The sequence below is a fragment of the Neoarius graeffei genome, chromosome 1 (genome assembly GCF_027579695.1).
Source record: "Neoarius graeffei isolate fNeoGra1 chromosome 1, fNeoGra1.pri, whole genome shotgun sequence".
NCBI lineage: Eukaryota > Metazoa > Chordata > Actinopteri > Siluriformes > Ariidae > Neoarius > Neoarius graeffei.
Window position 1 is genome coordinate 5,602,724 of NC_083569.1, and position 14,746 is coordinate 5,617,469.

The window sequence follows — 14,746 nt, forward strand, 5'->3', positions numbered from 1 at the left end:
TCAGCCATGTCTGTAGATGATGTGTATCAATTTTGGTGACATTCCTATGAACGGTCTAGGAGGAGTTGCGCCGTCTTCGTGGCCATGCATTTCACACAAAAGTGAAATTACCTCACTTCCTGTTGGGCGTGGCTAATGCATTGGCATTACATTTTTGTCCGGCTTAGTGAAATACATATGCATACCAAATGGCATGCCACTACTACAAACTATATGGCAACCAGGCACCTTAATGCGGGAGGCCAAAATCACAACGACTTAGGGGGCGCTATAGAGGCCCTGAGCCCCGGCCAAGTGTGGGCTTTTGGTTCTGAGTAGCGGTGGCAATTCTCGGAAGTGGCGCCAAATTTCGCGCGTTTTCGCCCATGGCAAGCGCCCCGAAAATGGCCCAACAGCGGAGAAAAATAAAGAAGAAGAATAATTAAAGCCGCAAGCGGCCTCGACGGGCCCTCGCGCCAGCGGCCAAGGGGGGCGGGGGCATGCGTCCCCGCCAAACACCTTCCACAGCTTCTTCGGCAAGAGACATTACTCCCACAATGGCGACAAAGCACAGAATCGGACACAGAGTACACGGTGCGCTGAGATGTTGTCATGGACAGAAAATTTTATGCCATGGCTTCCCAACCAAATTAATGTATTTACCTCATCAGTCACCAAGCTATAGCTACATAGGATTGTCTTCTGCTAGACATCTATTAGTCTGTATGTAACGCTACAACACTTGCTCCCGACTGCCTACCCATTCCCCACAAGTCATGTGTGTTTAAGGCAACCAAAACAACATACTCCTGGTGCCTCATGATTGTAAACACCTCTCCTGCAACTGATACAGCGCAATGAGCGCCCCCAGTGGTGAAAGTTCACCAAATTTGGTATACATGTCAAGGGACCTATGAAGAGTTGTTGTGTCAAGTTTGATCAAGTTTGACCAATCAGAAGCCGAGATATAAAATGTTGCCTGAAAACAGCGCCCCCAGTGGCAAAAGTTTACAAAATTTGGGAGATATGTCAGGTGACCTGTTAAGAGTGTGCGTATCAAGTTTGATCAAGATTGAGTAAATAGAAGATGAGATATTGATTTTTGAAGAAAAAATGTTTTGGTTTTTCCCATGTCAGTAGGTGGCGCTATGCTGTACATGAGCGATTATGAGTTGGAAAAATAAGTGTCTACAACAGCAACGTACTATCACAAGGTAGTGGTGTGAAGGAAAAGCATTATGGAATTATTAACCAAGAACCCGTTTTGGAGCAATTGCGTTGGCCAAAAACAGGGCCCCCCATGGACGAAAATTCCCAAAATGGGGTATACATGACATGGGAGGTAGTAAGAGGGTGGCCGTGAAGTTTGACCAAATTTGAGGAAAGATTGGATTTTTTGCCCAAAAATAGCGCCCCCAGTGGCGAAATATCACAGAATTTGGGTAGCATGTCAGAAGCCCAATGAGTGATTTGCGTGTGAAGTATGAGCAGTTTTGAGCCATTAGAAGAATTGTTATGAATTTTTAAGCATGTAAAATTTTGCATTGAAAATTGATTGACGTATAACTTCTGAACGGCTTATCCCACGTGAAACGTATTTAGGAACATTTGTCAGCCATGTCTGTAGATGATGTGTATCAATTTTGGTGACATTCCTATGAACGGCCTAGGAGGAGTTGCGCCGTCTTCGTGGCCATGCATTTCTCACAAAAGTGAAATTACCTCACTTCCTGTTGGGCGTGGCTAATGCATTGGCATTACATTTTTGTCCGGCTTAGTGAGATACATATGCGTACCAAATGGCATGCCACTACTACAAACGACATGGCAACCAGGCACCTTTATGCGGGAGGCCAAAATCACAACGAATTAGGGGGCGCTAAAGAGGCCCTGAGGCCCGCCTGGATCTGGGCTTCTGGTTCTCAGTAGCGGTGGCAGTCTAAGAAAAAGGAGCCAAATTTCGTGCGTTGTCGACCATGGCAAGCGCCCCAAAAAGGGTCTTGTAAAGAGTTTGCTTGCCAAGTTTGACAAATCAGAAGCTGCAATATCATTTTTGCCATAACCAGCACCCCCAGGGGCAAAAGTGCACAAAATTTGGCGTATATGTCAGGTGAGCTATGAAGAGTTTGCGTATGAAGTTTGATGACAATTGAGTAAATAGAAGATGAGATATAGATTTTAGAAGAATAAATTTTTTGGTTTTTCCCATGTCAGTAGGTGGCGCTATGCTGTACATGAGCGATTATGAGTTGGAAAAATAAGTGTCTACAACAGCAACGTACTATCACAAGGTAGTGGTGTGAAGGGAAAGCATTATGGAATAATTTACCAAAAACCCGTTTTGGAGCAATTGCGTCAGCCCAAAACAGCGCCCCCCATGGACGAAAATACCCAAAATGTGGTATACATGACATGGGAGGTAGTAAGAGGGTGGCCGTGAAGTTTGACCAAATTTGAGGAAAGATTGGATTTTTTGCCCAAAAATAGCGCCCCCAGTGGCGAAATATCACAGAAATTGGGTAACATGTCAGAAGCCCAATGAGTGATGTGCGTGGGAAGTATGAGCAGTTTTGAGCAACTAGAAGATTTGTTATGATTTTTTAAGCATGTAAAATTTTGCATCGAAAATTGATTGACATATAACTTCTGAACGATTTATGCTACGTGAAACGTATTTAGTAACTTTTGTGAGCCATGTCTCTAGATGATGTCTATCAATTTTGGTGACATTCCTATGAACGGTCTAGGAGGAGTTGCGCCGTCTTCGTGGCCATGCATTTCGCACAAAAGTGAAATTACCTCACTTCCTGTTGGGCGTGGCTAATGCATTGGCATTACATTTTTGTCCGGCTTAGTGAGATACATATGCGTACCAAATGGCATGCCACTACTACAAACTACATGGCAACCAGGCACCTTAATGCGGGAGACCAAAATCACAACGACTTAGGGGGCGCTATAGAGGCCCTGAGCCCCGGCCAAGTTTGGGCTTTTGGTTCTGAGTAGCGGTGGCAATTCTCGGAACTGGTGCCAAATTTCGTGCGTTTTCGCCCATGGCAAGCGCCCCGAAAATGGCCCAACAGCGGAGAAAAATAAAGAAGAAGAAGAAGACGGAAGAATAATAATAGTGAACTCTTACAAGAACAATAGGGCCTTCGCCCATAGGGCTCGGGCCCTAATTAAAGCCGCAAGCGGCCTCGACGGGCCCTCGCGCCAGCGGCCAAGGGGGGCGGGGGCATGCGTCCCCGCGAAATACCTTCCACAGCTTCTTCGGCAAGAGACATTACTCCCACAACGGCGACAAAGCCCAGAATTGGACACATGGCAACAATAGGGTCTCGCACTGTACGGTGCTCGGGGGGCGCTATAGAGGCCCTGAGGCCCGCCTGGATCTGGGCTTCTGGTTCTCAGTAGCGGTGGCAGTCTAAGAAGAAGGAGCCAAATTTCGTGCGTTGTCGACCATGGCAAGCGCCCCAATAAGGGTCTTGTAAAGAGTTTGCTTGCCAAGTTTGACAAATCAGAAGCCGCAATATCATTTTTGCCATAACCAGCACCCCCAGGGACGAAATTGCACAAAATTTGGCGTGTATGTCAGGTGAGCTATGAAGAGTTTGCGTATGAAGTTTGATGACAATTGAGTAAAGAGATGATGAGATATAGATTTTTGAAGAATAAATTTTTTGGTTTTTCCCATGTCAGTAGGTGGCGCTATGCTGTACATGAGCGATTATGAGTTGGAAAAATAAGTGTCTACAACAGCAGCGTACTATCACAAGGTAGTGGTGTGAAGGAAAAGCATTATGGAATTATTTACCAAAAACCCGTGTTGGAGCAATTGCGTCGGCCAAAAACAGCGCCCCCCATGGACGAAAATTCCCAAAATGTGGTATACATGACATGGGAGGTAGTAAGAGGGTGGCTGTGAAGTTTGACCAAATTTGAGGAAAGATTGGATTTTTTGCCCAAAAATAGCGCCCCCAGTGGCGAAAGTGCACAAAATTCGGCATATATGTCACGTGAGCTATGAAGAGTTTGCGTATGAAGTTTGATGACAATTGAGTAAATAGAAGATGAGATATAGATTTTTGAAGAATAAATTTTTTGGTTTTTCCCATGTCAGTAGGTGGCGCTATGCTGTACATGAGCGATTATGAGTTGGAAAAATAAGTGTCTACAACAGCAACGCACTATCACAATGTAGTGGTGTGAAGGAAAAGCATTATGGAATTATTTACCAAAAACCCGTTTTGGAGCAATTGCGTCGGCCAAAAACAGCGCCCCCCATGGACGAAAATTCCCAAAATGTGGTATACATGACATGGGAGGTAGTAAGAGGGTGGCCGTGAAGTTTGACCAAATTTGAGGAAAGATTGGATTTTTTGCCCAAAAATAGCGCCCCCAGTGGCGAAATATCACAGAAATTGGGTAACATGTCAGAAGCCCAATGTGTGATTTGCGTGTGAAGTATGAGCAGTTCTGAGCAATTAGAAGATTTGTTATGAATTTTTAAGCATGTAAAATTTTGCATTGAAAATTTATTGACGTATAACTTCTGAACGGTGTATGCTACGTGAAACGTATTTAGTAACTTTTGTCAGCCATGTCTGTAGATGATGTCTATCAATTTTGGTGACATTCCTATGAACGGTCTAGGAGGAGTTGCGCCGTCTTCGTGGCCATGCATTTCGCACAAAAGTGAAATTACCTCACTTCCTGTTGGGCGTGGCTAATGCATTGGCAATACATTTTTGTCCGGCTTAGTGAGATACATATGGGTACCAAATGGCATGCCACTACTACAAACTACATGGCAGCCAGGCACCTTAATGCGGGAGGCCAAAATCACAACGAGTTAGGGGGCGCTATAGAGGCCCCGAGGCCCGCCTGGATCTGGGCTTCTGGTTCTCAGTAGCGGTGGCAGTCTAAGAAAAAGGAGCCAAATTTCGTGCGTTGTCGACCATGGCAAGCGCCCCAATAAGGGTCTTGTAAAGAGTTTGCTTGCCAAGTTTGACAAATCAGAAGCTGCAATATCATTTCTGCCATAACCAGCACCCCCAGGGGCGAAAGTGCACAAAATTTGGCGTACATGTCAGGTGAGCTATGAAGAGTTTGCGTTTGAAGTTTGATGACAATTGAGTAAATAGAAGATGAGATATAGATTTTTGAAGAATACATTTTATGGTTTTTCCCATGTCAGTAGGTGGCGCTATGCTGTACATGAGCGACTATGAGTTGGAAAAATAAGTGTCTACAACAGCAACGTACTATCACAAGGTAGTGGTGTGAAGGAAAAGCATTATGGAATTATTTACCAAAAACCCGTTTTGGAGCAATTGCGTCGGCCAAAAACAGCGCCCCCCATGGACGAAAATTCCCAAAATGTGGTATACATGACATGGGAGGGAGTAAGAGGGTGGCCGTGAAGTTTGACCAAATTTGAGGAAAGATTGCTATTTTTGCCCAAAAATAGCGCCCCCAGTGGCGAAATATCACAGAAATTGGGTAACATGTCAGAAGCCCAATGAGTGATTTGCGTGTGAAGTATGAGCAGTTTTGAGCAATCAGAAGATTTGTTATGAATTTTTAAGCATGTAAAATTTTGCATCGAAAATTGATTGACGTATAACTTCTGAACGGTGTAGGCTACGTGAAACGTATTTAGTAACTTTTGTCAGCCATGTCTGTAGATGATGTGTATCAATTTTGGTGACATTCCTATGAACGGTCTAGGAGGAGTTGCGCCGTCTTCGTGGCCATGCATTTCGCACAAAAGTGAAATTACCTCACTTCCTGTTGGGCGTGGCTAATGCATTGGCATTACATTTTTGTCCGGCTTAGTGAGATACATATGCGTACCAAATGGCATGCCACTACTACAAACTACATGGCACCCAGGCACCTTAATGCGGGAGGCCAAAATCACAACGACTTAGGGGGCGCTATAGAGGCCCTGAACCCCGGCCAAGTTTGGGCTTCTGGTTCTGAGTAGCGGTGCCAATTCTCGGAACTGGTGCCAAATTTCATGCGTTTTCGCCCATGGCAAGTGCCCCGAAAATGGCCCAACAGCGGAGAAAAATAAAGAAGAAGACGGAAGAATAATAATAGTGAACTCTTACAAGAACAATAGGGCCTTCGCCCATAGGGCTCGGGCCCTAATTAAAGCCGCAAGCGGCCTCGACGGGCCCTCGCGCCAGCGGCCAAGGGGGCGGGGGCATGCGTCCCCGCGAAATACCTTCCTCAGCTTCTTCGGCAAGAGACATCACTCCCACAGTGGCGACAAAGCACAGAATTGGACACATGGCAACAACAGGGTCGCGCACTGTACGGTGCTCGGGGCCTAATAATAATAATAAAAATAATAATCCTTCAAAAACAAGAGGGTCTCGCACTGAACGGTGCTCGGGCCTTAATAATAATAATAATAACTAGAAACTATATGCCAAGCAGGCACCGTAATGCGAGAGGCAAAAATCACAACACGTTAGGGGGCGCTATAGAGGCCCTGAGGCCCGCCTGGATCTGGGCTTCTGGTTCTCAGTAGCGGTGGCAGTCTAAGAAAAAGGAGCCAAATTTCGTGCGTTGTCGACCATGGCAAGCGCCCCAATAAGGGTCTTGTAAAGAGTTTGCTTGCCAAGTTTGACAAATCAGAAGCTGCAATATCATTTCTGCCATAACCAGCACCCCCAGGGGCGAAAGTGCACAAAATTTGTCGTACATGTCAGGTGAGCTATGAAGAGTTTGCGTATGAAGTTTGATGACAATGGAGTAAATAGAAGATGAGATATAGATTTTTGAAGAATAAATTTTTTTGGTTTTTCCCATGTCAGTAGGTGGCGCTATGCTGTACATGAGCGATTATGAGTTGGAGAAATAAGTGTCTACAACAGCAACACACTATCACAAGGTAGTGGTGTGAAGGAAAAGCATTATGGAATTATTTACCAAAAACCCGTTTTGGAGCAATTGCGTCGGCCAAAAACAGCGCCCCCCATGGACGAAAATTCCCAAAATGTGGTATACATGACATGGGAGGTAGGAAGAGGGTGGCCGTGAAGTTTGACCAAATTTGAGGAAAGATTGGATTTTTTGCCCAAAAATAGCGCCCCCAGTGGCGAAATATCACAGAAATTGGGTAACATGTCAGAAGCCCAATGAGTGATTTGCGTGTGAAGTATGAGCAGTTTTGAACAAGTAGAAGATTTGTTATGAATTTTTAAGCATGTAAAATTTTGCATTGAAAATTGATTGACGTATAACTTCTGAACGGTTTATGCTACGTGAAACCTTTTTAGGAATTTTTGTCAGCCATGTCTGTTGATGATGTGTATCAATTTTGGTGACATTCGTATGAACGGTCTAGGAGGACTTGCGCCGTCTTCGTGGCCAAGCATTTCGCACAAAAGTGAAATTACCTCACTTCCTGTTGGGCGTGGCTAATGCATTGGCATTACATTATTGTCCGGCTTAGTGAGATACATATGCGTACCAAATGGCATGCCACTACTACAAACTACATGGCAACCAGGCACCTTAATGCGGGAGGCCAAAATCACAACGATTTAGGGGGCGCTATAGAGGCCCTGAGGCCCACCTGGATCTGGGCTTCGGGTTCTCAGTAGCGGTGACAGTCTAAGAAAAAGGAGCCAAATTTCGTGCGTTGTCGACCATGGCAAGCGCCCCAATAAGGGTCTTGTAAAGAGTTTGCTTGCCAAGATTGACAAATCAGAAGCTGCAATATCAATTCTGCCATAACCAGCACCCCCAGGGGCGAAAGTGCACAAAATTTGGCGTACATGTCAGGTGAGCTATGAAGAGTTTGCGTATGAAGTTTGATGACAATTGAGTAAATAGAAGATGAGATATAGATTTTTGAAGAATAAATTTTTTGGTTTTTCCCATGTCAGTAGGTGGCGCTATGCTGTACATGAGCGATTATGAGTTGGAAAAATAAGTGTCTACAGCAGCAACGCACTATCACAAGGAAGTGGTGTGAAGGAAAAGCATTATGGAATTATTTACCAAAAACCCGTTTTGGAGCAAGTGCGTCGGCCAAAAACAGCGCCCCACATGGACGAAAATTCCCAAAATGTGGTATACATGACATGGGAGGTAGGAAGAGGGTGGCCGTGAAGTTTGACCAAATTTGAGGAAAGATTGGATTTTTTGCCCAAAAATAGCGCCCCCAGTGGCGAAACGTGACAGAAATTGGGTAACATGTCAGAAGCCCCATGGGTGATCTGCGTGTGAAGTATGAGCAGTTTTGAGCAATTAGAAGATTTGTTATGAATTTTTAAGCACGTAAAATTTTGAAGTGAAAATTGATTGACGTATAACTTCTGAACGGTTTATCCTACGTGAAACGTATTTAGTAACTTTTGTCAGCCATGTCTGTAGATGATGTATCTCAATTTTGGTGACATTCCTATGAACGGTCTAGGAGGAGTTGCGCCGTCTTCGTGGCCATGCATTTCGCACAAAAGTAAAATTACCTCACTTCCTGTTGGGCGTGGCTAATGCATTGGCATTACATTTTTGTCCGGCTTAGTGAGATACATTTGTCTACCAAATGGCTTGCCAGTACTACAAACTATATGGCAACCAGGCACCGTAATGCGGGAGGCCAAAATCACAACGACTTAGGGGGCGCTATAGAGGCCCTGAGCCCCGGCCAAGTTTGGGCTTTTGGTTCTGAGTAGCGGTGGCAATTCTCGGAACTGGTGCCAAATTTCGTGCGTTTTCGTCCATGGCAAGCGCCCCGAAAATGGCCCAACAGCGGAGAAAAATAAAGAAGACGGAAGAATAATAATAGTGAACTCTTACAAGAACAATAGGGCCTTCGCCCATAGGGCTCGGGCCCTAATAATAGTGAACTCTTACAAGAACAATAGGGCCTTCGCCCTATAGGGCTCGGGCCCTAATAATAGTGAACTCTTACAAGAACAATAGGGCCTTCGCCCATAGGGCTCGGGCCCTAATTAAAGCCGCAAGCGGCCTCGACGGGCCCTCGCGCCAGCGGCCAAGGGGAGCGGGGGCATGCGTCCCCGCGAAAGACCTTCCACAGCTTCTTCGGCAAGAGACATTACTCCCACAATGGCGACAAAGCACAGAAATGGACACATGGCAACAATAGGGTCTCGCACTGTACGGAGCTCGGGGGGCGCTATAGAGGCCCTGAGGCCCGCCTGGATCTGGGCTTCTGGTTCTCAGTAGCGGTGGCAGTCTAAGAGAAAGGAGCCAAATTTCGTGCGTTGTCGACCATGGCAAGCGCCCCAATAAGGGTCTTGTAAAGAGTTTGCTTGCCAAGTGTGACAAATCAGAAGCTGCAATATCATTTTAGCCATAACTAGCACCCCCAGGGGTGAAAGTGCACAAAATTTGGCGTATATGTCAGGTGAGCTATGAAGAGTTTGCGTATGAAGTTTGATGACAATTGAGTAAATAGAAGATGAGATGTAGATTTTTGAAGAATAAATTTTTTGGTTTTTCCCATGTCAGTAGGTGGCGCTATGCTGTACGAGCGATTATGAGGTGGAAAAATAAGTGTCTACGACAGCAACGTACTATCACAAGGTAGAGGTGTGAAGGAAAAGCATTATGGAATAATTTACCAAAAACCCGTTTTGGAGCAATTGCTTCGGCCAAAAACAGCGCCCCCCATGGACGAAAATTCCCAAAATGTGGTATACATGACATGGGAGGTAGTAAGAGGGTGGCCGTGAAGTTTGACCAAATTTGAGGAAAGATTGGATTTCTTGCCCAAAAATAGCGCCCCCAGTGGCGAAAGTGCAAAGAATTTGGCGTATATGTCAGGTGACCTATGAAGAGTTTGCGTATGAAGTTTGATGACAATTGAGTAAATAGAAGATGAGATATAGATTTTTGAAGAATAAATTTTTTGGATTTTCCCATGTCAGTAGGTGGCGCTATGCTGTACATGAGCGATTATGAGTTGGAAAAATAAGTGTCTACTACAGCAACGTACTATCACAAGGTAGTGGTGTGAAGGAAAAGCATTATGGAATTATTCACCAAAAACCCGATTTGGAGCAATTGCGTCGGCCAAAAACAGCGCCCCCCATGGACAAAAATTCCCAAAATGTGGTATACATGACATGGGAGGTAGTAAGAGGGTGGCCGTGAAGTTTGACCAAATTTGAGGAAAGATTGGATTTTTTGCCCAAAAATAGCGCCCCCAGTGGCGAAATATCACAGAAATTGGGTAACATGTCAGAAGCCCAATGAGTGATTTGCGTGTGAAGTATGAGCAGTTTTGAGCAATCAGAAGATTTGTTATGAATTTTTAAGCATGTAAAATTTTGCATCGAAAATTGATTGACGTATAACTTCTGAACGGTTTATCCTACGTGAAACGTATTTAGTAACTTTTGTCAGCCATGTCTGTAGATGTTGTGTATCAATTTTGGTGACATTCCTATGAACGGTCTAGGAGGAGTTGCGCCGTCTTCGTGGCCATGCATTTCGCACAAAAGTGAAACTACCTCACTTCCTGTTGGGCGTGGCTAATGCATTGGCATTACATTTTTGTCCGGCTTAGTGAGATACATATGCGTACCAAATGGCATGCCACTACTACAAACTACACGGCACCCAGGCACCTTAAAGCGGGAGGCCAAAATCACAACGACTTAGGGGGCGCTATAGAGGCCCTGAGCCCCGGCCAAGTTTGGGCTTTTGGTTCTGAGTAGCGGTGGCAATTCTCGGAACTGGTGCCAAATTTGGTGCGTTTTCGCCCATGGCAAGCGCCCCGAAAATGGCCCAACATCGGAGAAAAATAAAGAAGAAGAAGAAGAAGAAGACGGAAGAATAATAATAGTGAACTCTTACAAGAACAATAGGGCCTTCGCCCTATAGGGCTCGGGCCCTAACTAGCGGCCTCGACGGGCCCTCGCGCCAGCGGCCAAGGGGGGCGGGGGCATGCGTTCCCGCGAAAGACCTTCCACAGCTTCTTCGGCAAGAGACATTACTCCCACAATGGCGACAATGCACAGAATTGGACACATGGCAACACTAGGGTCTCGCACTGTACGGTGCTCGGGGGGCGCTATAGAGGCCCTGAGGCCCGCCTAGATCTGGGCTTCTGGTTCTCAGTAGCGGTGGCAGTCTAAGAAAAAGGAGCCAAATTTCGTGCGTTGTCGACCATGGCAAGCGCCCCAATAAGGGTCTTGTAAAGAGTTTGCTTGCCAAGTTTGACAAATCAGAAGCTGCAATATCATTTCTGCCATAACCAGCACCCCCAGGGGCGAAAGTGCACAAAATTTGGCGTACATGTCAGGTGAGCTATGAAGAGTTTGCGTATGAAGTTTGATGACAATTGAGTAAATAGAAGATGAGATATAGATTTTTGAAGAATAAATTTTTAGGTATTTCCCATGTCAGTAGGTGGCGCAATGCTGTACATGAGCGATTATGAGTTGGAGAAATAAGTGTCTACAACAGCAACGCACTATCACAAGGTAGTGGTGTGAAGGAAAAGCATTATGGAATTATTTACCAAAAACCCGTTTTGGAGCAATTGCGTCGGCAAAAAACAGCGCCCCCCATGGACGAAAATTCCCAAAATGTGGTATACATGACATGGGAGGTAGGAAGAGGGTGGCCGTGAAGTTTGACCAAATTTGAGGAAAGATTGGATTTTTTGCCCAAAAATAGCGCCCCCAGTGGCGAAATAGCACAGAAACTGGGTAACATGTCAGAAGCCCAATGAGTGATTTGCTTGTGAAGTATGAGCAGTTTTGAGCAATTAGAAGATTTGTTATGAATTTTTAAGCATGTAAGATTTTGCATCGAAAATTGATTGACGTATAACTTCTGAACGGTTTACGCTACGTGAAACGTATTTAGTAACTTTTGTCAGCCATGTCTGTAGATGATGTCTATCAATTTTGGTGACATTCCTATGAACGGTCTAGGAGGAGTTGCGCCGTCTTCGTGGCCATGCATTTCGCACAAAAGTGAAATTACCTCACTTCCTGTTGGGCGTGGCTAATGCATTGGCATTACATTTTTGTCCGGCTTAGTGAGATACATATGTGTACCAAATGGCATGCCACTACTACAAACTACATGGCAACCAGGCACCTTAATGCGGGAGGCCAAAATCACAACGAGTTAGGGGGCGCTATAGAGGCCCTGAGGCCCGCCTGGATCTGGGCTTCTGGTTCTCAGTAGCGGTGGCAGTCTAAGAAAAAGGAGCCAAATTTCGTGCGTTGTCGACCATGGCAAGCGCCCCAATAAGGGTCTTGTAAAGAGTTTGCTTGCCAAGTCTGACAAATCAGAAGCCGCAATATCATTTCTGCCATAACCAGCACACCCAGGGGCGAAAGTGCACAAAATTTGGCGTACATGTCAGGTGAGCTATGAAGAGTTTGCGTATGAAGTTTGATGACAATTGAGTAAATAGAAGATGAGATATAGATTTTTGAAGAATAAATTTTTTGGTTTTTCCCATGTCAGTAGGTGGCGCTATGCTGTACATGAGCGATTATGAGTTGGAAAAGGAAGTGTCTACAACAGCAACGCACTATCACAAGGTAGTGGTGTGAAGGAAAAGCATTATGGAATTATTTACCAAAAACCCGTTCTGGAGCAATTGCGTCGGCCAAAAACAGCGCCCCCCATGGACGAAAATTTCCAAAACGTGGTATACATGACATGGGAGGTAGTAAGAGGGTGGCCGTGAAGTTTGACCAAATTCGAGGAAAGATTGGAATTTTTGCCCAAAAATAGCGCCCCCAGTGGCGAAATATCACAGAAATTGGGTAACATGTCAGAAGCCCAATGAGTGATTTGCGTGTGAAGTATGAGCAGTTTTGAGCAATCAGCAGATTTGTTATGAATTTTTAAGCATGTAAAATTTTGCATCGAAAATTGATTGACGTATAACTTCTGAACGGTTGATCCTACGTGAAACCTATTTAGTAACTTTTGTCAGCCATGTCTGTAGATGATGTGTATCAATTTTGGTGACAGTCCTATGAACGGTCTAGGAGGAGTTGCGCCGTCTTCGTGGCCATGCATTTCGCACAAAAGTGAAATTACCTCACTTCCTGTTGGGCGTGGCTAATGCATTGGCATTAGATTTTTGTCCGGCTTAGTGAGATACATATGCATACCAAATGGCATGCCACTACTACAAACTACATGGCACCCAGGCACCTTAATGCGGGAGGCCAAAATCACAACGACTTAGGGGGCGCTATAGAGGCCCTGAGCCCCGGCCAAGTTTGGGCTTTTGGTTCTGAGTAGCGGTGGCAATTCTCGGAACTGGTGCCAAATTTCGTGCGTTTTCGCCCATGGCAAGCACCCCGAAAATGGCCCAACAGCGGAGAAAAATAAAGAAGAAGAAGAAGAAGAAGAAGAAGACGGAAGAATAATAATAGTGAACTCTTACAAGAACAATAGGGCCTTCGCCCATAGGGCTCGGGCCCTAATTAAAGCCGCAAGCAGCCTCGACGGGCCCTCGCGCCAGCGGCCAAGGGGGTCGGGGGCATGCGTCCCCGCCAAAAACCTTCCACAGCTTCTTCGGCAAGAGACATTACTCCCGCAATGGCGACAAAGAACAGAATTGGACACATGGCAACGATAGGGTCTCGCACTGTTCGGTGCTCGGGCCCTAATAATAATAGCGCCCTAATAAGGGTCTTGTAAAGAGTTTGCTTGCCAAGTGTGACAAATCAGAAGCTGCAATATCATTTTTGCCATAACCAGCACCCCCAGGGGCGAAAGTGCACAAAATTAGGCGTACATGTCAGGTGAGCTATGAAGAGTTTGCGTATGAAGTTTGATGACAATTGAGTAAATAGAAGATGAGATATAGATTTTTGAAGAATAAAATTTTTGGTTTTTCCCCATGTCAGTAGGTGGCGCTATGCTGTACATGAGCGATTATGAGTTGGAAAAATAAGTGTCTACAACAGCAACGCACTATCACAAGGTAGTGGTGTGAAGGAAAAGCATTATGGAATTATTTACCAAAAACCCGTTTTGGAGCAAATGCGTCGGCCAAAAACAGTGCCCCCCCATGGACAAAAATTCCCAAAATGTGGTATACATGACATGGGAGGTAGTAAGAGGGTGGCCGTGAAGTTTGACCAAATTTGAGGAAAGACTGGAATTTTTGCCCAAAAATAGCGCCCCCAGTGGCGAAATATCACAGAAAGTGGTTAACATGTCAGAAGCCCAATGAGTGATCTGTGTGTGAAGTATGAGCAGTTTTGAGCAAGTAGAAGATTTGTTATGAATTTTTAAGCATGTAAAATGTTGCATTGAAAATTGATTGACGTAGAACTTCTGAACGGTTTATGCTACGTGAAACCTATTTAGTAACTTTTGTCAGCCATGTCTGTAGATGATGTGTATCAATTTTGGTGACATTCCTATGAACGGTCTAGGAGGAGTTGCGCCGTCTTCGTGGCCATGCATTTCGCACAAAAGTGAAATTACCTCACTTCCTGTTGGGCGTGGCTAATGCATTGGCATTACATTTTTGTCCGGCTTAGTGAGATACATATGCGTACCAAATTGCATGCCACTACTACAAACTATATGGCAACCAGGCACCTTAATGCGGGAGGCCAAAATCACAACGACTTAGGGGGCGCTATGGAGGCCCTGAGCCCCGGCCAAGTTTGGGCTTCTGGTTCTGAGTAGCGGTGGCAATTCTCGGAACTGGTGCCAAATTTCGTGCGTTTTCGCCCATGGCAAGCGCCCCGAAAATGGCCCAAAAGCGGAGAAAAATAAAGAAGAA

The 14,746-nt window shown here is 45.3% G+C and overlaps 2 protein-coding genes across 2 annotated transcripts in view; both read right to left on the reverse strand.

The window, feature by feature from the left end:
• The window catches only part of scp2a (sterol carrier protein 2a), a 128,643-nt gene that overhangs the window by 30,741 nt on the left and 83,156 nt on the right, over positions 1 to 14,746 (reverse strand). The window lies entirely within an intron of this gene.
• Positions 1 to 14,746, reverse strand: part of LOC132891247 (protein shisa-like-2A) — a 49,400-nt gene that overhangs the window by 30,670 nt on the left and 3,984 nt on the right. The gene's annotated exons all lie outside the window — the stretch shown is intronic.